At 45.5% G+C, this 23,021-nt stretch overlaps 1 pseudogene; it reads right to left on the reverse strand.

Annotated features, from left to right (window-relative positions):
• Positions 1–20,861: 20,861 nt before the first annotated feature.
• Positions 20,862–21,362, reverse strand: LOC148093105 (large ribosomal subunit protein uL23 pseudogene; annotated as a pseudogene).
• Positions 21,363–23,021: the final 1,659 nt, after the last annotated feature.

Raw genomic sequence — 23,021 nt, forward strand, 5'->3', positions numbered from 1 at the left:
CTGATGGAGATGGAGATGGAGATGGCAACTGGTGAGGTGAGCTTTCTCTCCTTCACTCGCCTCCTGAACTTTACTTGATGGTGGGGGAAATACAACCAAGCAGGTTGGACTAGGGGAAGTGGCAGAACCCACAAGTGTTTTCAATGAAGCTGCCCACTTACATGGAAATCTGATAACTGTTGTACTTAGAGAGTAGAAACCAAAGTCATAAGCCAAATAAGTGACCAGAAGAAAGCGATTAGTCATCTTTCTTCATGAGTGATCACAATACTTCTGAAGCTTCTCCACCTGTAACTTGCAATTTAGGGCCTTGTCTAATGACAGGGTGAGCTCCTCTTATTGATCTCCAGACTTCTTAGTAAATTAAATGGCAGGTACACAAAGAGGCAGGGGACAGGAGTGTGGCAGCGGCTTCACAAGTCCGGCTGCTAGGATGGGGTTCTAATAAAGCCTATGCATCCCCAGGCTGCCCTGGAGCCCCAGAAATGACTGCCTGTGGCTCACAGAGTCTTCTAGGGCCAGTCCCTTGCAGTGAGATATGCATAATCTGCTGATTAGCCTGGATTTATGGCCCTCTGCATGGCCCAGGGCTGTATCTTGTCAGATCTCAGGAACTGAAAGCAAGACAAGGGCTTGGCTTGAACTTGGCTAGAAGACCCAGAAATGATAATAATAATTAACACAGCTCAACTTCCACTTGCACTATAAACAATAATTAATGTACACAGCAGCCTGGTGAGGCATCTAAATTTGGATTATGAGCCTTATTTTGAAGACAGGGAAACTGAGGCCAGGAGGGTAAGTATCTTTTTCAAAGCCACACAGGGATTCAGTGTCATACCTGAAATTAAAATTTGGGCTTCCCTGTCTCCTGGTCTGAGGCTTGGGTCCCACTTGTCCATCACTGAAGACTTAAGAACCACATCAGACTGACACACACACCAGAGAAGGCATTTCTCCAGGAGTTCAGGAAAGAAAGGCAGGTGATGTGTGGAACTGGCCTGCCAGTCCAGGCCAAGCCATCTCCTGCTGCTGGTGGACAGCCCCTAAACAGGACAAGAGCTGGCAGCGACGTGCCCGCTCTGTGTGAGGAAAGGCAGGATTCCTCCTAACTGCGGTTTCATGTACATGTCAGCAGTCTGCTAGACTTCCTTTCTTTGCCACCTTTATTTTTGTATTTTGGTCTAAAGAGTTGAGTTAGTTAATTGTCTAAAGAACCAAAGGTGTTCTCCCTATGATTTAGACACTACGTGGAAACCACCTTTCCTCCTAATTATCTTGCCCAACTGTTGCTTAAAAATTCTAAATATTGTTTGTACAGTCAATCATTCAGACTCCTTAGAACTATCCCTCTCATATATTCATATATCTTGATAAATTCAACATAGGATGAACAAAATATGACTGCGACACCAATTATTTTTCTAGAAACAGCATTTTTACTGCAGCTGCTAAAAGGATACTGGCCTCTCAATTGTCAGTTACAGGGCCTCTATTGAAACTGGCATCGATGGAGAATTCCAGGGATAGCTTCCGGTGGAGATGGACTCCTGTGAGCAAATGATGTCATCGTTACCCAAGTGTTTCCCTCTCTCTCTGCCCAGGATTGACCTCCTCAAGGCAAAGTAGCCACTTGAGCTCAGGCTGACACCCCCCAGTGGAGCAACCCTGCAGGTGAGAGCCCTTCTTGACTGACAGCACAGGCATAAAGTCCTGAATTGACTGTGGTTGGCCCACTGGAACCCATGTTCCTCTCTGAGGTCACTGGAACAGGTGGATGTGTCGCTCTTGTCGTCTTGGCCTAGGTTACATGCTTATGCATAAAGCCAGGATATGGAGGTGGCCCCTCAGAGACCACTAGAGTCCAGTATGGGGGAGGAGTGGTTCCCCAAAGGAAAATTGGCATGCTATTTGCAAATGAGGGAAAGAGTGTACGGCAGGTAAAAACAATCGATCTCTACCATCTTATATGTAGAAATTAAAAGTCAACATTTTACCATGTGCACTAACAGAATATTTTTCTAAATGCCATTTCTATTCCCACTCAAAATCTTAGCTTGGCCCTCAAATACTATTTCTTGCTAAGTGACAACACCACCTCAAGGAACTTAAAAGTTTGAGTCTCCAGACCACACTCTACAGCTGGGGGAGGGCAGACAGCACGCCAAGTCAACAAGAGCCTCACTGTCAAAAACATCTGGCAAATGCCATAAGCCAGATTTTTTTTTTAAATATATCTTATTGATTTCAGAGAGAGGAAGGGAGAGGGAGAGAGAGAGTTGAAACATCAATGATGACAGTCATTGATCGGCTGCCTCCTGCAGGCCCCCAACTGGGGATCGAGCCCACAACCCAGGCATGTGTCCTGACTGGGAATCGAAGCCCAATCGCCTGGATCCCAGGTGGATGGATGCTCAACCACTGAGCCACACCCAACTAGGCCCGGATTTTAACATAACATTTGACAAAATGTTTTCCAGTATACCTCTTTATCATTTGGATTTTCCTGAGAAGCACAGATTACTTTTGTAATTAAAAAGAAACCAAAGAAAGACGTAGGTAAGTGGATAACAACAACACAGCTAGAGGGGTGTCAGGCTGTTGGAGTACCCCAGGTATGATTCCACACCCAAAGCATGTGACTTAAAAAAAAACTAATGTTAAATTGACAGCGTCTGCCAGACATCCTCCTCTGACTGAGCTCCTGAATCCCTGCCTTCTCACTGCTGGCAATGTCTCGTGGAACCTGCACGGTCGGCGTTCTCCAGACCTCGCAGGTCACCCTTGCCTGAGTAACCCCTGTCAGAAGGTCCATCTCTGCCCCCATGCCCCCTCTCCCTTTCTGGGGATGCCCTGGGAGTGCGTCTTTGTTCTCCAAATCCATCCTGGTTGTTTCTCATTGTCTTCACTTCTGCTCCTCCCGGTCCAGGCAAGCTGCCTGTTTCCCCCAAGGCAGCAGAATAACATAAGGGAATTACAGAGCAGAAACAGAAGCTTCAAGGAGGTAGCTTCCCACGAGCCTTCCTTATCACCTCCATCTTTCCCTAGCTACCTCTCACCAAAGCACTGCTCCACCACCGTGTGGCCAGGATGGATCATCTCTCCTGGAAGCTTGGCCCATAACATCTAGCCTTACACCTGGTTACTTAAAACAATGAAAACCCTAATCGAAAGGATTCCTCGTATAACAAAAGGACAAACGAACTCCAAGGGCTAATTTCCTTTTTCCCCAGAATGCAAAAATCACTCACAAATCAAAAATGGAAGTTTCTTGATTTCAATCATGTCAGGGTGCAGACTCAATCTTCAGTAACTGGAGAAAGTGCTGGCAAATTTGAAAATAGATTTGTTCCCTGTCACATTAAGATGAAGACCCAAAAAAGTGTGTTTGTTAAATTTGTAGATAGACAAGCATGGAAAGGACAACTTCTGTCCGGGAAAATGGAATAAAAATCTTGAGGAACCAAGACAAAGATACCGTATGTCTCCACGCAGAACAGATCAGTGACTTGAGTTGAGATTGGGAGAGATGGGCTTAACTTCAATTTGGGAGGGAAACAAAGAACTATGGGGTCTAATTACAGGCTTAGTGTGTACCAATCATGTGATCTACTAAGTGACCATGGTAGAAGGGTGACATTGTAGCAGAGGGAACAGGTGTGATCAGGTCGCTGGCCCTTGTCTGGAGGAGGGTGCTGGGCAGATGAGGGGTGTGCGAATCTTGTCACACAGATCTCAGGGTGCTTAACCTGGAGCACAGAGCTTGGGTTGAGGGGTAGGGATGACGCATAGGAGTTGTATTCAAATATTGAGAAGATTTTTGCTCAAAAGTTTAGTATCAAGCCCTGTCCACTGTGGCTCAGTGGTTAGAAGGTCGGCCTTCGCATCAAACCGTCACAGGTTTGATTCCTGGTCGAGGGCATGTACCTAGGTTGCAGGTTCAATCCCCAGCCTGGGTTGGGGTGCTTGTGGGAGGGAATGAATCAATGTGTCTCTCACATCACTGTTTCTCTCTCTCCCTCTTTCGCTTCTACTCTCTCTAAAAATTCAATGGAAAAAATATCCTCAGGTGAGGATTAACAACAAAAGCTCAATATCATGCACTTGCTTGTACTTAGCAGGGCTGCTTAGATCCCCTGCTGGAAGCAGACACTACAGGATCCCATGTTGCAGATGCCTTAGTGAGATTCCTGCAGGCATGGGAGGTGGCACAGGTGACCTCAAAGTCCCTTCCTACCCCAGGAGAATGAATCCTACAGGAAGAAATAGAAGGCATGTGCCAGTCCTCAGGTTACATAGTAGGCGCAGTGCTAGGGCAGAAATACCTACAGGGGCCTAGGAAAATGCTTTAATTTTTTTTCTTACATCAGAAAAAAAAGTTTTAGGGCCCACAAAAACCAATTAAATTTTGTCTAAAAGAGACAAAAATGTTGATGTATTTAAAGTTATATTAAAAATAATTTTTATATTGATATTGGGAGAAGGGGGCACACAAGGCAATAGTGACCAGGGTCCTTTAGGACCATAATGTAGCCCTGGCTTCTTCATGAGGCTGGGATGCATCCAAGCCCTCGCTCCCTGGAGAGGTCCCTTTCTGTTTTAGGGTGACTTCAGCTGTACATTGTTACTTACAACCCACTCCTAACCTACCCAGTCATGCCCCTTTCCTCCCACCATTCTGTGGACCTGGGAATGATCTCTGTCTGTTTAGAAGGACGTTCTCCATGTAGGAGGCAACAGCTCTCATTTTGTTGCGCTGAAAATATTGCTGGAAATGATGGTCCAGGACTGCAGGACTGCATTGGAGGTGAAATGATGTTTAGATACTCTGCAGGGAATTAGTAAGGAAACTTAGGAAGAAATCTCAGGAAAAACAATGCCATGCACTCATCTACCTCTATCCCAATGTACATCCTTCTCAGTGCTATGCAATTGTGCTTCTTTTTAATTGTGGTAAAATATACATATTTATTATTTGTTTGTGTACAGTTCCATAGGATTAAATACATACAATGTTGTGTAACTACCACGCTTCTACACCAAAAATTTTTCATCAACCCCGACAAAAACGTTGTACCCAGTAAACACTGACTCCTTTCTCCCTCTCCTCCCAGCCCTTGGTAACCACCATTCTGCCTTCTGTATCTATGACGTTTTCTACCTTCTGTGTCTATGAAGTTGCCTATTCTAGGTATCATATGTAAGTAGCCTCATATATTTATCCTCCTGACTTATTTCACAAAGCACGATTTTTCAGGGCTCATCGACGTGTAGCAGGTGTCAGAGCCTCATTCCTTCTCATGGCCGAATCTTCCACTGTATGGATATACCGCACATTGCTGATCCACTCATCTGTTGGTACTTGGTTGTTTCCACCTTTCTGCTGCTGTAAATAATGCTGCTGTGAACATTGGTGTGTCTGCTTGAGTCCCTGCTTTCAATTTTTTGGGATATAACTAGTAGAATTGATGAGCCACAGGGTAGTTCTATGTCTAACCTTGTGTGAAACAGCCAAACAGTTTGTAATTGTGTCTGTCTTGATGGGAATGTTCAGCATGAGACGGCTTTCTGGGGTGGGGATGGTGGGGCGTTTGAGCGAGGAGTAGAGATGAATAATTGAGCGGCTTGTCATCAGGCCAAAGACCTGAGGAAAGTGTGGCTGTACCTCACGCTCTCCAGGCTACAGTGCTGACAGGTCACCCCAGACACCTTCCTTGTTAGGGTGGTTGTCACATGGATAGAAACCAGAAAATCACTTGACAAACAGAATTACTCACTACCGTCCCCTGACCAGGCGACCACAACATGGCTGGCTGTCACCCAGGTCAGGGAAATGGCTTCCTTAGACAGAACTCTTCCTTAATGGCATTCATTTATATATTTTTAAAATTATAAAATATATCATCTAGACAAAGAGTACATAAGTTGAGATTAAATAATAATAAAATTAATGTCATCAAATCTACCGCTCCGCTTAAGAAATGGAATGTGCCCAACCTGTCTGAAGGTCTGTGTTTCTCTTCCTGAGCACATCTTCATTTCCCACCTCAAAATTTAGTCTGTCACTGTTTTCTCTTTAGTTTACATACACACATATAACCCTATATAATATATTGCCCAATTTTGCATGTTTTTATGAAGCTCCCATAAGTAAAATCATCTGGTATGTATTTTTCTGTGACTTGCTTTCTTCATGCATCATTATACGTTTGAGACTCATCCATACTGAAATACGTAGCTGTAGCTCATTAATTTGTACTGCTGTGTTGTGGGTTCTACTTTATGCGTATCCCTAATGTATTCATCTATTCTATTGAAGAAGGGCAATTTCCTAAGAGTTCATTCTAATGAGAGTTTTTATCCTCATGGTTATGGGCACTAAATAATTTTAATTGTCTTCCTACATGATTGTGAGTATGAGGTCAGGTACCATGTCCCTCTTCTTTTGTTACATTAGTAAACATTGAGTGGTCCTACACCATCACCCACACTTTGTTCTGAGCACTATCTATCTTTGACCCGGCAGCCAAATTTATACTTATGACCCTGCCCTCCCATCAGAGCTGACTGGGCCAGAGGCAGATACCTGAGTCACACTGGGCCAATCAGATGCTCTCTTGAGAATTTTAGTGTCAAGAGAATGGTGTCTGTTTCTTTGTGGCTGGCTAAGTAAAAGTGGAAATTTGGGAGCCTAAATCAGCTGTTTTTCCTACCCTGTACATGGCGAAGGGGGTGGGGGTAGGGGCAGATTAGGGTATAAATGAGGACTGAGAGGATGGATAGATTTAAAAAGAGGGGGGTGGGGTAGTTGAGTCAAGAGTCCTAAAGCCTTCCAGGCCTCAGCCCCAGCCCTTTGCAGAAAACTGGCCCTTGAGGGTCCCAAGAGATCCCTCTGCTGAGTCTCTGTAATAAATTGACCTTTTTGGTTTAAATTAGTTTCAATTGTTTTCTCTGACTTGCAATCAAAGACCTTAACTTATCTATTCAATTTGCTTCTTCCCAGCCATTCAAAAGCACTGCAGAGCTGTCCAGTGACTCCCATTAACCCAAGAATGAGTTAAATTTCCCGCCTAAAGATAGGAAATTCTTCATTTTCAGAGGCACTTGACTTGAGTTAAACAATGGAGTGGAGCCCAGCTGGGCGTGGCTCAGCGGTTGAGCATTGACCTAGAACCCAGGCAACCGGGGTTCGATTCCCAGGCAGGGCACATGCCTGTGGATGACTCTCTTATCATTGATGTTTCTATCTCTCTCTCTCCCTCTCTTTACCTCTCTCTAAAGTCAATAAAGATATATTTAAAAAAAACAATGGAGTGGATTTTCAGCTGAGATTTTTAGCTGCTATGCTAGTTTTATGTCACCAAGGTATAAAGTAGCTGTACTAGTTGTATCTCGAGTTATTTTGACTAGTTCTTAGAAATGACTGAATAATTTTGCTCTTCCTAAAAAAAAAAAAAGTACATGATAAAGATACACCCATCCCACCCATTATCCTCAGGTGGGTAGGTAACCATGAATAGATGAATTTTACAGATAATCCTCAAACCTTATCTAAACTCTTGGCCAATAGCTTCCTCTCTGGCCTTTTACCAGAGTCGTTAATGGGAAACAAGTGACTGTGAGAATCTGAGTTTATCTCCTTTTATTTCCGGCACACACCTCCAGTGGTGATGCTAATAAACAATGACATGGAAAAAACACAGGTGGCAGAAGGATGGAGAGAAGACACAAAAACTCGCATGGTTAAAGCACTAGCAAGACGGGAGTTGTGTTGAAGTTGGAGGTCTCACGGGAACACTGTCCCTGAAGATGGGGGAGGGGCAGCGGAGCCTCATCAGGCCTGGGTCTCTAGCTCCATGTTTCACAAAACACTCCCCAAGTTTGGAGCCCTGCTTTTACCAGACAACACACTTCCTTCCAGGTATTTTGAGATCCTGAAGATGTGGCCCTCACTAAATGGAAGTGAAGCAGCCTTTCCTCCTAAGTTCAGCATATGTTTTATTAATTTTGAGAGAGAGAGAGAAACATTGATTGGTTGCCTCCTGTATGCGCCCCGACCGGGAATCGAACCCACAACCTAGGTATGTGCCGTGACCAGGAATCGAACCTGCAAGCTTTTGGTGCACCAGATGACGTTCCAACTAACTGAGACACCAGCCAGGGCTGCTTAAAATTTTTTTCAGTCTGTGCTGCCCCTAAAGGCATTCTAGCCTCTGCCTGGTGGTGAGGCCAGGCCGCACCCCCATCTCACTCTAGAGGCAGCCATGGGCTTTGATGTGTAATTTGAGGCAAGCTATCTTCTGCCTCTCCTTCCTTTTTTCATTAAAAACCACTGTATGGCCACAAGCGCGGGGGCTCTGGCTGCTCAGCAGCGCCATCTTAGAAAGGGTGGGGTGGGGGGATTCAGTTGCTTAAACCTCAGCCAACTGAATCAGATAATCCTTTGTTGTGATATTTCAAATGCAGCCTTTCAAACTTGCTCTCAGAAACTGTCAGGTACTCGCTGTGGAGACCTTGACCTTGGCAGGTAGGACCAAAACATAAGCTTGCAAGCGGAGGAAGACAGCGGCGTTTCATTGCTCACGGAGACAGGCTGCTGGGGCGCTTCGGGCTGGGCTTTTGATGAACAGAAAATGTACTGAACTTATTTTCCTTTTTGTGACATCCTGACACAGCATTTCTGGTTTCAAAGGGAGCTGTGTAAAAAGACCAACAGAAACCCCACAGAATGAGACCACCTTAAAATCAAGTTTACTGACTACATGGGAGTTAGCTAGAGTTGTGTTTTAAAAAGAATAAACCAGAAAAAACACGTCTCTGCTGCGTGGTGCCCACTTCTATCTAAACAGTTCTGAAGTCCAGATGCAGGCTGTCACTGGAGCATCTCTGGAGAGAGCGTGGGAAGTTAAAAGTTAGTGTTTTTGATTAATTAATAATCATCCTCAGCTGTGTTGGCAAATGATAAAAACAAATTGTCTGCCTTTAAAGTGAGGGTGGAAGATGTGCGCTTCCCCACAACCGAGGGGAAGGAGGAAGAGCCCCGCTGGCCTAGCCTGCCCTTGGCTGGTCGGCTGGTGGCTGAACAAAAACGACGTTGTCTGTCTCTTACCCTTTTTAATCATGACAACAACCGTGGCTTGGGCAGTCAGTTAGGGAGGGAGGTAAGGGAAGCCGGTGTCTAAGGAATGGCCCACAGCACTATTTTATGGCAACCAAGTTTTCTTCTAGAACAACCCAACTGAGCGTTTGCAGGAATAACTGTTTCCCCGTGTTTGTCATTGTGAAAGTCCTGTAAGCATGAGTCAGCCGGTTCCAGCTGAGTGAGTGTGTGAGTGTGTGTGTACTGGGATGAGGTGAAGCTTTATTAGTTGTTTACAGGAAAAATGCAGACCCCTATCCTTTTTTCATTTGCCACCTATAAGCAAAACAATGACTCGATGTCATTCTTTCTGGAAGACTCCATGGCTGCGGCCGGTGCCATCTTTCTCCCACCCTAGCCTGTAGTTTTATTTTTGTTTTTTCTATCATCACTCGAGGATATGTTTATTGATTTTTAGAGAGAGAGGAAGGGAGAGAGGGAGAGAGAGAAACAGATTGGTTGCCTCCCATACGCTCCCCAACCGGGAATCGAACCCGCTCCAACCCCCTGAGCCGCCGGGCCAGGGCCCGAGCCTGTGGTTCTTCAGCCATGCTTCTCTTATCACACTCACCATTTATCGCTCGCTGGGTGCTACAGTCACTCTTATCTCCTCAAATGTCACAACGCCCTCTCTTCCTGGCAGCACCCGGCACAGGTTACCGGCTGAGGAGCACACAGCATGGGAGGGTGGGCCTGTGGGGGGTGGGGGGAGCCTGCCGGGGGGCCTGCCGGGGGGGGGTTCCGGGGGGGTGCCGTGCTCACTCTGTGGCTCCGCCGTGGAAGTTCTATCCACCCCAGAGACTGGGCCGTTTTTCACCCCTACTGCCAGAGCGAGGGTGCAGGCTCTGATTAATCTTTGCCTCTTCTGCCCTCCTGGTCTGCCAACAATCCCCATCTCCTGCTTTAACCCGTCCTGCACACTCAGTCCCCCTCGACTCTGTACCATCCAGCCTTGCGACTTTCCAAGGCCCTTCATTCCTCACCAAATAACCCAAACACGCTCCTCCCAACAATTCAAGAACCTTTGCGCCATGGACCCAGAATACGGTCTCCATCCCAACTCCTATCACCCGAGGTGTCAAATAGCCAACACACTGTTTCTCTCAAAATTCACTCAGTTTCCTACCTCCATCCCTGAGGAAAAGCCCCACTCAGCCTTCAGGGCTCAGGTCAAATGCCACTTCCTCCATGCAGTTTTTATTTCACTTAGTGGATGTGATTTCCCTTCTCTTTACCCAGCATCCTGCTCCAAGTCTTCCCCTTCCTTTGCATTAGTTTCTTTTTTCTTTGTTTTAATATATCTTTATTGATTTCAGAGAGAGGAGAGGGAGAGAGAGAGATAGAAACAACAATGATGAGAGAGTCACCGATCAGTGCCTCCTGCATGTCCCCAAGTGGGGATTGAGCCTGCAACTCAGGCATGTGCCCCTACCAGGAATTGAACCCCGATCACCTGGATCCTAGGTTGATGCTCAACCACTGAGCCACTCCCGGCCGGGTAGCATTAGTTTCTTTAGTTGCTGATCTAATTACTAGATTAGAAACCCCTGAGGGCAGGAAGGCCAAGTTCATCTTTGCCTCAGAGACCGAAGCACAGTGCTGGAAACTGAGAAATCCCACTTGCTGCTGAATTACGCTCAGAGGGAACCAGGGGCCAGGCTCTTCTCCTGCTGGGTGTCTGCAACCTAAGGCTGACAGGTGCCAGGATAACATGGAAAATCTGCAACTCCAAAACAATTAAATATTCCCCTATATTATTTTCCTACTGCTGCATAACAAATCACCACCAATTTAGTGGCTTAAAACAATGCCCATGTATTATTTCAGTCTTGTAAATCAGAAGTCCAGGGCAGCATTCCTAGCTCTCTGCTCAGGGTAACACAATGTTGAAATCAAGGCACTCCTGAGTTCTTGCCTAGGGCTCTGGGGAAGTTGTCTACTTTTAGCTCTTGTCAGTGGTAGAATTTTGTTCCCTGAAGTCCTATTATGATTAGGCCAGGCCCACTGGGATAATCTTCTTTCTTAAGCTCACAATGTAATCATGGGAGTAGAATCCATCTGTAGAAAAAGGGAAAAATTCCCCTTTCCCTCCTCTGTGTTTTGTTATGGTTTTTTTTGATGATCAAATAATCAAATCAACAAGAGGCAGATTGACAAGAGAAAATCAAATCGAATTTTGTGTGCACAGGAACCCACATACACCAGAGAGTCAGAGACCCCACACACATGACAGAAATGACAGGTTCAAAGACAGAGCTGGAAAATGGGTATATATGACATTCTGAGCTAGGGATGAAGTAAGGTCCTTTGGGATTTCAGAAAGTCATTTCAGGGAGAGCACACGTTTAGTAATGTAATTAGTTTGCCCTGCCTTATAGATAGGTCAAAAAAGGTTATCTCTGACAATCTCTTATTATGGCCAAGGCTTCTAATTCAAATTCCTCTAGATAGTTTAGAGTAGGGATGGGAGGGAGCAGAAGTTTCTCTTGAGCCTGCAGGATCTCAATTGCCTCTAGCTCAAAATAATCTGCATACGCCTGAGGTATATCTTAGGGTGGCGCGTTCTGAACCCCCACACAGGGTGTGCATACAACAAGGACAGGAGGAAATGTTGGGTCCATTTCAGGACTCTGCCTATCACATCACCTTAATATCAATCTGAGGCATTACGAGAGAGCTGGGCCAAATCAATTTTGTGGGCAAATGGTGACTGGGGAGACCACCATGTTTCTTTACTGAGTATAAGAAGAGACTTGTAGGAAAGGGAAAACTTAGGAGTTCTTGAAAAGTTGGAAGGGACCTAGAATTCCTACAAGATCCTGGATGGTATAGGAAGGGGTGGGTTTTCCAGACAGAATGGAGATGAGGAAGGTGGTGCAGGGAGTGGATGAAGGAACTGCTGAACCTGAAGAAAGCAGAGAGACCAGTGTGAGCAGCAGCAGTAAGGAAGGAAACAGTCCTGGAAGCCCCAAGCCAGGGCTGTGTTTCTGATCTGCCCTGTGTGGGGAAGTTGCTGGCATGACCAAGGCTAAGGGCATAGGAGATCATTGTATTGAATATGTTGGAGCGAGTGGGACAAGATTACAAGAGGCCATTTGGAGCTGGATAGCCCATGAGATGGCTGGGGAGCGCTGTGAAGGGAGACTGAGGAAGGCAGGGCCTTAGCTGTTGAGCAGATGGGCACAGGACAGCCAGAGTCAGGGCAAGATTCACCAAGTGCATCACAAAAAAACTTTTGCTATGGCTAAAGCAAGAAACATCTTCCCTGAGATCACAGAGTCCAAGGCAGAGACAAATGTTGGCCCAGGAGGCACAAAGTATGGGTCTTGGACCCAGTTTACTGCTGACTTGCTCTGTGACCATGGCACCTTCCTTGACCTTTCAACGCTTTTGTTTCCTGATCTGTAAAATGGAGACTGACAACAACCCTGCTGGCTGCTTGGCTTAATTAGTGAGTAGAAAATACTTCGCAGTCACCAGGTACCAGGACCATGCCTTTTCCCATTCTAGCTCTGCACTGTGGCTCTGCTAGTGACGGGAGTTGATGGTTCAGTGCTGAGGGGGGTGCAGCCAGGCTGTTCAGAGGTCTCCTCCCTGGGCCTGGGCCCAAGGAGATTCACATCCATATAGGGTGTAAATCACACAGCAATCCTCGTTCGAGAGAGACTACCTTTAAGCTATATGATAAACTCATTAGATTCCTTTCTAAAGGAACTCTCCTGAGGTTTCCAGGGTGAAGAAGGCTCCATAAGTCACAGTTAAATCACCCTGTCATTCATTTTATCAGGTGAAGCCCAAATGTCACTGTTGGAAACTGTGTCAAATTGTGAGGCTATCATGAAGTCTTTGCAACCAGAGCTAAGCAATAGCTTCCACCCTGTATACCTCACAGACAACTCTGGATCGTAGTATAAACAGTAGGCAGGCAGAAGTCCATTCCTACACAGGGCTCAGATCAAGTCTTCAAATTCTCAGGACAGTATCAGGCAGTCATTGACATGTCCTAGAATTTTTCAGCCCTCGATAAAGCACTTAGAAAGAGCTGGGCTGCCTCTTCAAAGACTTTGAGGAGCGGATAATGATGTGAATTGAGAAACCCAAAGTGAAAGAGTCCTGTGGCAGCTGCTACTTCCCAGAACTCGGGCAAACCATGGCAGAGAAGTGATGAAGCCAAGGCTGCCTGACAATGCACCAAACTTCAGAGAGCACTCTCCAAAGCAACCCGTGGGATTTTGCTCTAACCTGATGAGTACATGGTATCAGGGGTTCTTCAAGGCCTGAGCAGGAAGATCCTTCTGTGACAGAATATATCTTGTGACCTGAAAGTGCTCCACTGACAACATCCCCTAAGGGTTGGTCTTCTCCACATGGGTTCCCAGAGCACAACTGGGCCAAGAAGTTGGGCAGTGAATCCCAACATTAGGAGCTCTCTGTGAGCCCACCTGCCCCCTCCACTCCCAGGGCAGACTCAGGCTTAGATAGCTATCCTGGGAAGTACTGCTTGGCCTGGGATCAGCCCCTGAGCCCTGTGACCCCCCACTTTGCGTGGCCTGGACCAGGTCCAGAATCTTCTAGAGTTTCTAGGTAGATAGGTCTGTCTTGATTCAGAGCCCAAGGTCGCCTGCAGGGTCTCAAAGAATGTCTGGTGACAACCAAAACTCATGTTAGAAATGATCCTCCTCTGGCCTCTCTGCACAAACTGGGAGTTTCTTTCAGCATTTTTCTAGAATTGAGCAGTGTCTGGCTATATCTTCAATTCCCATGGCTGTGCCAACATGGTAATTCTTGGTGCTATTTTTATTTCTGAACTCACTACATTTAAGATCTAGAACTCCATCATGCCTCTGCTCTGTGAGTAGCAGGAACTAGCCTTCTAAAGAAAGACCCTTCTGTAGTTTGCTTAACTCAAGCATTGGTTTATAGGAAAGAATATTCCCGGTAACTTCACCACAAAGGGGGAGTGACTTTGAGCAAATCACTGTATTGCTTTGGACCTCGACTTTCTCATCTAGATAATGAGATTACTGGACCAGATTGGCTCTAAGGTGCATTTGGGCCTTAAGGTCCCATCATCTGTGATCTGACCATTCTGGGGCTTCCCTGGAGAGCTTCAGTTATTCATTCAGCAGTTTACTCAGCCTCTATCATGTGACAACTGCTGCCCTAGTCTTGGGATATACTGTGAACAAGGTGTGGCCATTAGCCTCGAGGAGATTATAGTCCAGTAAAAACTCACCAAACTTTGAGACAATCATGGGGTTCACCTCATTAGTTTTCTCACTCTCAAGGATCTCTTCATTGCCTGACATCCAGTGTCTTGAAAACTGTTATTTCATATATTTTGTCTGTTTTCTTTGGTGAGGCTTGTTTCAGACCAGAGGGGAAATTTGGTCTTTATTATTCCATATTGGTAAGAAACAGAAGTCCCATAAAAAATTTTTCAACCCTATAACCCAATCAAAAAGATTAGAACCTGAATCCCCGTATTTACATTTCTTTGTAAATTATATGCACACATACTTGTGAATATATATAGTAAATATCATGTTTTTGCTGTTACCACTAGTAATAGTGAAGCTTAATATCTTTCTTCATTTGTAGATTAAAACAGATATAATTAAAAGTTGAAATATTTTCTTCTTGCATTTCATTGGATCACTTGTGTACTCCACAGGTCCAGAGCAGACAGCCTCAGAAGTCCAGCTCTGTGAACTGTGAAAGTAAATTGAAAAAGCTATCCAAGACGCTTGCTATGGGGAACATTATACATTCAGGTCCAAAGTGAGACAGAAATAGGAGACTGACACGCTGGCTGATACAAACTAAAGCTAAGGTTCTATGGAAATGGTTCTTCAAAGATAGAGTTCGAAAATATTTCATTCCTTGATCCCTTTGGCAAAATTCCTGTTATCTTTTCTCTTTACCTTGATCAGGCCTTATTTAAATATCAAAAGCTCCCTAAGTAGTAAATGCATTCTCAGAACTATATTAGGTAATGTGGGTGGATGCAAAAGATCTTTGAATACAAAGGCCCATCTTGAGTTTAGCCATATTTGTGCTGTGGGTGAGATGCACCCGTAGGTGGGCTTTAACCACTTGCACCTGAAAAAAAAGAAACCGGGCACCAGGGCTGAGCTGCATTTCCTTTCTGAGACTAGAGAAGATGCCAAGAGACCTGGCTCGCTCCTTTTCTCAACCAGCCTGTTCAACCTGGCCCTTGAGCTTGGCTCGCAAAGCAGCAGCAGCAAGATAGCAAGGGGAAATCAGGCTGGAGAAATGCTCCTGCAGAGGCTCAGGCAAAGGGGGAGCTCAGGGTGCTAATCACTTTCACTCTGCTGCTGCTGCTGCTGCTCCTCCAGCGGCTGCAGGCCCCCCATGCTGCAGCCTGAGGGTCAGTATAGCAAACAGGCAGGAAATAGAACTGTCAGCAGAAAGGGTAAGAAAGAAACCTATTCTTTCTCAGACAGAAGCTTATTTCCACCCTGGTCCACAGCTTCAAAGGGCAGCTGCCTCTCAGGGAGAGTGTTTGACCAAATCCGGTTTGCATGTTTGAGATAAGACCATTTTTCGATCTCTGAAGCTGAGTCCTAGAAGGCCCCATTCCCAGCAGCCTTTGCCTCCCGTCCTTTCCCTCCCCCTCAGGCAGCCCGGGTTGCTCGGCTGTCCTGGCTGACCCCCGAGAAGGGGGCTGTCCTCCGCATGGACACTTCTGGAAACCTTTGCACAAGAACAAACTGCACGAGCCTATCTATGTGCGCGAGGCCGAGGGAAGAAAAAGGGAAGAGCGTTTTCTGCTTATGACTGGGGTCCTGTTATTCACCGGCTTGGGTGTTTCAGCTGAGTTTTGTGGATTAGGAGGCCGAGTCATGTCAGCACCAGAAACCTCTCTGGTCTCAGTCATATGTGCTGCCCCACCTTTTCCCCGCAGCCCCTGCCGTTCCTTTAAGAGAGCCCTCCCTGTTTCACGCTTTCAGAGTGAAGCTGCTTTGAGTGGTGTCTTGGGTCACAACCAGCTCACATTGCCCTGCAGAAGCTGAGAAGAAGCCTGGGGCACTTCTCTGTGCCCCCCATCGTCTGCCCTGGCCTTGCAGCCGAGGTGGGCAGGAGGCAGGACTCACTGCGAGAGCTGGGCTCTGGTGCCTGGCAGCGTGGAGCTCCCGTCCTGCCTGATGGTTCAGGAAAGGAATGCTGGTCACACGAAAGCCAGGGGCGGCTGTGTGATGTGGGAGACAGCGAGGGCCGTGTTCCCACACTGTGAGCCATGATGACACTGTTAAAAATGGCTGGTGGGCGGAGGAAAGTGAAAGAAAAAGAATAGGAGGAACAGAAACCAAAGTGAGACGTATGGTAAGACCAAGCAACAGCAACGGCCAACTCACGAACAGAGGCCAGGGACAGGATGGGCCTGGCGGGGAATCTGGGAAGGGCGGATGAATGCAACTGTGGGAAGGAAGGAGAGATCAGACTAGGAAAACAATGAGATACAAAGGGGGGACGTGATCATTTGTTTGAGGACATGGCAGGTGTTCTGCCGACACATACACCAACAGTGTGTGTTGGAGGCCAAACCCAAGGACACCCCTGGGTGCATCACCTTCAAAGCCCCAAATACAGGACAGATCAGCCCCTGACAATGAAATCTACGTCTCTGCTTGCTCAAGGCCTAACTATATTTGGCAGAAAGGGCCTGTGAGACACTTAGGAGAAAAGAAAGGGCATGTAAGCAGAGGGAAAAGACCAGGGAGATGCATATATGTAGTCACAGCCCTTCCACGAGTGGATCCTCATCAGACCTGCTCATGGTCTGTGGGTGACTCAAGGAAAAGAAGCCATGGCTTCTGGCCTCAGGAAATTCACAATCTAGGAGAAGGGACAAAATGTACATACACAAAGCAACAAACGGCAGTGACACTATTGGGATTGCTCACATGAACACAGTAAGAGAATGCTGGTTGAAAGCATGAATGAATAAAATAATCAAGGAAATGAAATATAGAAAGGCTTTCTTGACAATGTCCCTTTGCGGGAAAAAAACAATAAACAATGAAGGAATTTGACTGAATTGGATACAAAATTTTAAACTGGGCCAGTAAGGTTGCCCGGGCTTGGCTATAGCACAGCAGAGGAGGCAGAGCTGCCAAATCCAGCCTTCCAGGGAGCTGGATCTACCTAGACCTGATATTTAATTCAACATCTTTTTTTTAAATTGGTGCCCCCTGGAATCATGTTCAGCATTAAAAGGCAGCAAGGAAAGGTTGTCTAGGTGGCCCTCCAAGAGGCCAGCTTACCAGCATGGAAGCAGGACAGATGTTGGAAGACAACTTGAGATCAAAGATCAGATGAATAACAGGTTGGAGGGAGGCCAGGTAGGGGAAGAGGCTAGTTGCGTACATGTGAGTCAAAGAGCCAAGGGCATCCAACTTGCAGTCGAGGAAAATGGATAGTGAAGGTGGTAATAATTACACCTAACATTTATTGAGTGCAAACCGTGTGCCAGGTGCTATTCTGAGCACCTTACACACATTAGTTCACATGCTCCTCACTACCACTCTATTTAGTATTTATTATTACCATTTATTATTACCATTTTATATACGAGGAAACTCAGGCACGAGATCAAGCAGTTAAACAGCAGAGGTTAGCTCAGGTCCCTAATTAAATTCTACAACACCCTCTCTGAAGCCACAGAAAATTCAACGACTCTGTTTCTTCATCTGTAAACATTTGTTATTTAACCCTTAACCTGTTTATAGAGACATTATAAATGATAAAGTATTTGTGAAGAGGCATTATTAAGGCAATGCTTTTTTCCAGAAATACTAAATACGGCTCACTTTCTCATGCAACACCTCAAGGCCCTTAAGAAATCTACAGAAGCTCATCAAGTACAGAGCCCTCCTCTGTGTTCACAAGAGGTAATGCCAAGGGAACCTTCTCTTAAGAGAAAAAAGGCCTCTTTCTGACATCCCCTTACAATTCTTACAAGGCTGGGGGAATGGCACTCTTCTTCTATAAAAAGGTTCCCCACTGAGAAGAACAGCCAGGTTCTTGAACTCCCCGGAACCTCTCTCACAAGGACCATGCCGAGGACCACGCCATCTCAGAAATCAGGTTTTGAGTCTGAGAAGTAGCAGATAGAGAAATAGATAGCAAATACATCTGTTTTCACAGAGCCTGTTGTTCTCTGTACTAACTGCTATAAAAATGACATGAAACTAGCCACACATTAGTTTTGGTTCTCGTGACTAAATCAAGGAATGGCATGATGGTGCTGTGTCATTAGAAATGAAACCAGTTCTTATACAAGAGAACGGGGTCGACATTTTAATAACCTGAACGATTTCATAGAAAAATCAAAGCTGAAACTTCAACACCCCAGCCCTGAACACCTGCTGCTTGAGTTTGGTTCTGAGCCAGTGAAACCTCTTTCTTGTGATGAGGACATGCAATGGGCCCTGACTTGCCCGACACCGTGGTGGCCGGGGACATCCTCCTGCCATCTCCTCCCTGCCAGGTGGAAGCTCAGCTCAGTCTTGCCTTTGGCAGGACTGACTGTATTTGGCATTTTAAGAAAACATACAAAGTACCTCATATTTGATTTTCATTTTTTCAACTATGTAACCTTATATATTTTGATATATGCAAATGACCTATCTAGGTGTATGAATTTGACCTAGGTGTATGATCCACATATTTTCAGATAAAGAAAGTGAGACTTAAAAGGTTAAGTGACTTACCTAGAAGCAAGCAGACTGGGTTCTGACCAAAGGTTTTCTTTTTCTATATCTGCATTGTTCCAATGTGGCCTTTACCACAATAATAATGATGTTGATATGGTAAACACCATAGGTTGCCTCCCCAGAATCCATTCTCCTTTTCTCCTGTTATAAAACCCACATTTTGCCTTGAGGGAACCACCCCCTCTGGCTTCTGCCCCTTTCTCTAACAGGTGGATATGTGTCCAGCTTCCAGGGCTGCCCTGCTGTGCTTAAGCCAGTCACAGTATCCATCTCCTGGCCATGGTGACTGGCTCAGGGGTGGGCCAATGGCCGGACTCAGGACAATGAGGTGTGAGGAAATGTTTGCTGGGGCTTCTGGGAAAAAGCTTCCTCAGTCCTCTGTTGGGTCACCAGAGGGGACAATCCCTCTTTTCCCAGATGGTGTATCGGAGAATACAAAGTCCAACATTCCCTCGGCCTTTGTGTTACCAGGAGAAGTGCCCACCCAAGGATGAAGCTGGCACACAGAAGAGGTAGTGCTATGAACAAAGCAGACACAGAGCCGGCATTCTGAGGGGGGTACACGTTCTGGACTGCGCTCTGGAGTTGCCATGCAGCGAGCCAATGCATTCCCTTTGTTCACTTAAGCCAGGTTGAGTCTGCTATCCTGCCACACGAGAATTCTTAGGCAACGCGAACACCACTGGCATCACTCCCAGTGACATCTGATTGTCACTTTGGCTTCTCAGTCAATAGCATACCCATTTAACCAAAGTGATCAATCCTTCAAAATTAATCAGCATTTCTGGAGCACACCCATGTCTGGTGCCTGACTTTCCAGAGAGGGCTCACACTTTTCTGTTCCTAGGCTCTGGCTCCTTCCTTTTCCTGCTCCATGTTCAATCCGTCTGTGCTAGACCCACCTTCCTCCCAGTCCCTCCACAGGGACAGGAGGTGGCCACACTTCGCTGAGGACACCAGCAGGGGGCTGGACAGTCAGCTGCAGAGCTGGGCATCAGCACTGTCAAGAAAAGGATGCTGAGAAAGGATTTTGCCATAGTGTATTTTTAATGCAGCGTAAAACAGGTGGGAGAAGGTTCTTTGAATGGTTAGCTACATAAATCATTACCTCACCAGCTTCCCGTCAGAATGTGGACTCCCAAGGAATTGTGGCACCCCTCTGAGATCTTTATTTGCTAGTAGTTGACTCTCATGGAGGTTCAAAGATTTGGCATAAAAGTTTACAAAATCCCATGGGTCCAAAAATCTGTGATAACTGGTTTTTGTAATTCTACTCAATCTCAGTTTCTCTTAAGAAATTCTGTCATTTCCACTTCTGGCCAATATGACTAAGCACAGAGGTAGAAACACAGGCTAAATAGTTAAAAGAATCCTGTAACTATCCTGCGTAGAGAAAGAAAGCATAAGCAAGTGTTGGTGGGGTTAGACGTGTGAAGGAGGGCCCTCCCGCTCCCTTTCCCCCACACCCAATCCATCGGCAAGACTTACCATTTTCCATACATGTTGTGACTGACTCATCCATTTCTCTCCATTGTTACTACAATTGTGTAATTTATTCATTCCCCAAACATACAGTGAAGGTCTGCTCCAGTGGCTGGGAGAACAAGACCGACAATGAAATGTGCACCACTCGTGCTAGTGACTCTTCATGCTTTAGCCACTTGTAAGAGCCTTTGCGCTTCCTATTTTGTTCTTTCCTTCCAGTCTCTGCATAGTAGCCTAAAGGATCTTTTTATTTATTTTTTTTACGGTGAAAAATAATTTTTTTCTTTTTTTTATTAAGTCATTTCATTCTACAATAGCCCTATGCAGACAGTGTTATTATTATTGTCTTCATTTTAAGATGAGGCAAAGAATTCAAGTTACTCACCCGAGGTCTCATAGCTAATAAGTGGTGGGATTTAAATTCAGGCAGCCTGTATTAGTTATCTATTGCTGTATAACAAATTACCCCAAATCTTAGTGCATAGTGAAAAATTTTTATATTTAGAATTAGCCAGCTGGACTCAGTTTAGATGATCCCAATTTTGTTGGCAACATCCAAAGCATCATAGTTGGGAGCCAGTCGGACCGATGCCTTCTTCTCTCCATCAGGCCTGGTCAGGGTGTTGACCTTGGCCACATCAATGTCACAGAGCCTCTTCACAGCCTGTTGGATGTGGCACTTGTTGGCCTTGGCATCCACAGCGAGCACGAGTGTTTGCTGATTTCTGTCTTCATGGCTCACTCGATATCAGGGGAACCTGGTGATGGCACAGTGGTCAAGCTTGTTTCTCCTATGGGCACTCTTCCGAGGATATGCAGGCTGCTTTCAGAGCCCGAGTGTCTTGGGTGACATCGGAAGGTAGATGACGGGTGGGTCTTCTCTTTCTTGTGGCTGTGGATGCCTTTCAGCACTGCTTTCTTTGCCTTCAAACCTTTGCTTTGGCTTCAGCTTTGGGAGGCACAGGGACTTTCTTCTTCACTTTCTGCGCCATCTTCATGAAAAGGCCTAAAGGATCTTTTAAAAATATCAATACTTCTCTGTTTAAAACCCTCCGATGGCTTCCCATCACCCCTTAATTAAAATACCAGGCTTCCTGTGCCCCGTGGGTGGCTGCTGCCTCGCCTCTCTGGCCTCTTCTCACACCTCAGGCTCGTTCCTCACAGTCACTCTGGTCTCCTTTCAGACCCTCAGATATATTCTCTCTTCAGCGCTTTAAATCTGCTCTGATTTCCTCCCAAAACAGTGGCTTTCAAACTTTTTTTGACGATAATACCCAGTAAGAAATGCATTTTATATCATGAACCAGAAACACACATCAACCTGTACATAGGTAACATTAGTTTTCTATAATAATACTTTTGGTGTTTTCTATGCCTTTTTTTTAAAAAAAAAAACAACAAAACAAAAGCTAGTTAAGGCAAACTAATCTCAGTTTGAAAACACTCCTCCCCCTGCTCTTTAAATGGCCAAATCTTTCTTCAACTTTCAATCTAAGTGTTGGCCACTCACGGGGTTTCTCTGGCCACCTGATCTAAACCAGGCCCCTGATTTAGGTGACTTTTCATCTGAGTCCCTTGTTGCTACCCTTCATAGCACTTATCAGAGTTATAATTACATATTTCTCCCATGAGACTTGCTCACTGTCTCGCACACAACATTGCTGGCTTCTGAAAGCAGGGGCTTGGTCTGCTTTGTTCCCCATTGTCTGTCTAGCATCCGGTTCAGTGATTTGCATCAGAGTAGAATATACATCAATATTCACTGACTGACTAACTAAGTGTTGTTGAGATTTGGATTTTAAAGGCAACCTCTCCAAAAAGGAACCAGGTCTGCTTGGAGAAATGGCTGGTTCTCGGGCTAGGGCAGGAAATATACAAGTAGTGCCAGAAAGTAAGGAAAACCCAAGGATGGGTCATGTCAAAGGGACACAGAAACCATGCTGGAAGAACTCCCAATGTTCAAAGCTGGAATAATTTGAGCAACAAAATAACCTATTATCAGATTATAACCCAAAGTATTAAATAAATATCCAGGAAAGTCCATACTGATAAAAATACACGGTTGTTTAAAAAATACATGGGGGTGTGGACGAAAAAGGGGCCACATGCTGAACCTGACAAGCTCAGGGGAAGCCTTACAAACTCAGAGACAAAAAGAAACCACATAGGATGGTCTGAAATGAAAACTTTCTAGCTCTAACCTGGTAGGTAGTCATGTCCTAGGCCAGTATCTTTCTTGACAAAGTCCATCTTTACTTTGACTGAGCCTGTCTGTTATCTTTTTGCATCCATGATAACATACCTTTGGAATGTCAAGGTAATTTCCTTTTTCCAGATCCTTCAGGGCACAATCTCCCACCAGAGCAGGAGGCCACAGAGCCCCTCATTGTTACTGTGTTAATTGTCAGCTGTTAACTATCCTGTACCCGCCTGTGTATATTCATTTTACTTTTTATCCGATCCCAGAGACCCTCTCCAAACTTTGCTTTCTCCTGCCTCCCTAATCTATCACCAATGAATTTCATGTAACCCTTTACATCTTCCCCTTTGATGCTGATGTATAAAATAAGTGGTAAAGGTGCCGTTTTCCAGAGCATTTTCTCAATCCTTTGAGATTTTGTTTCCCGGCAATTGTCATCAATCTGGCTCAAATAAAC

This window comes from Miniopterus natalensis, chromosome 5 (genome assembly GCF_054644295.1).
Source record: "Miniopterus natalensis isolate mMinNat1 chromosome 5, mMinNat1.hap1, whole genome shotgun sequence".
NCBI lineage: Eukaryota > Metazoa > Chordata > Mammalia > Chiroptera > Miniopteridae > Miniopterus > Miniopterus natalensis.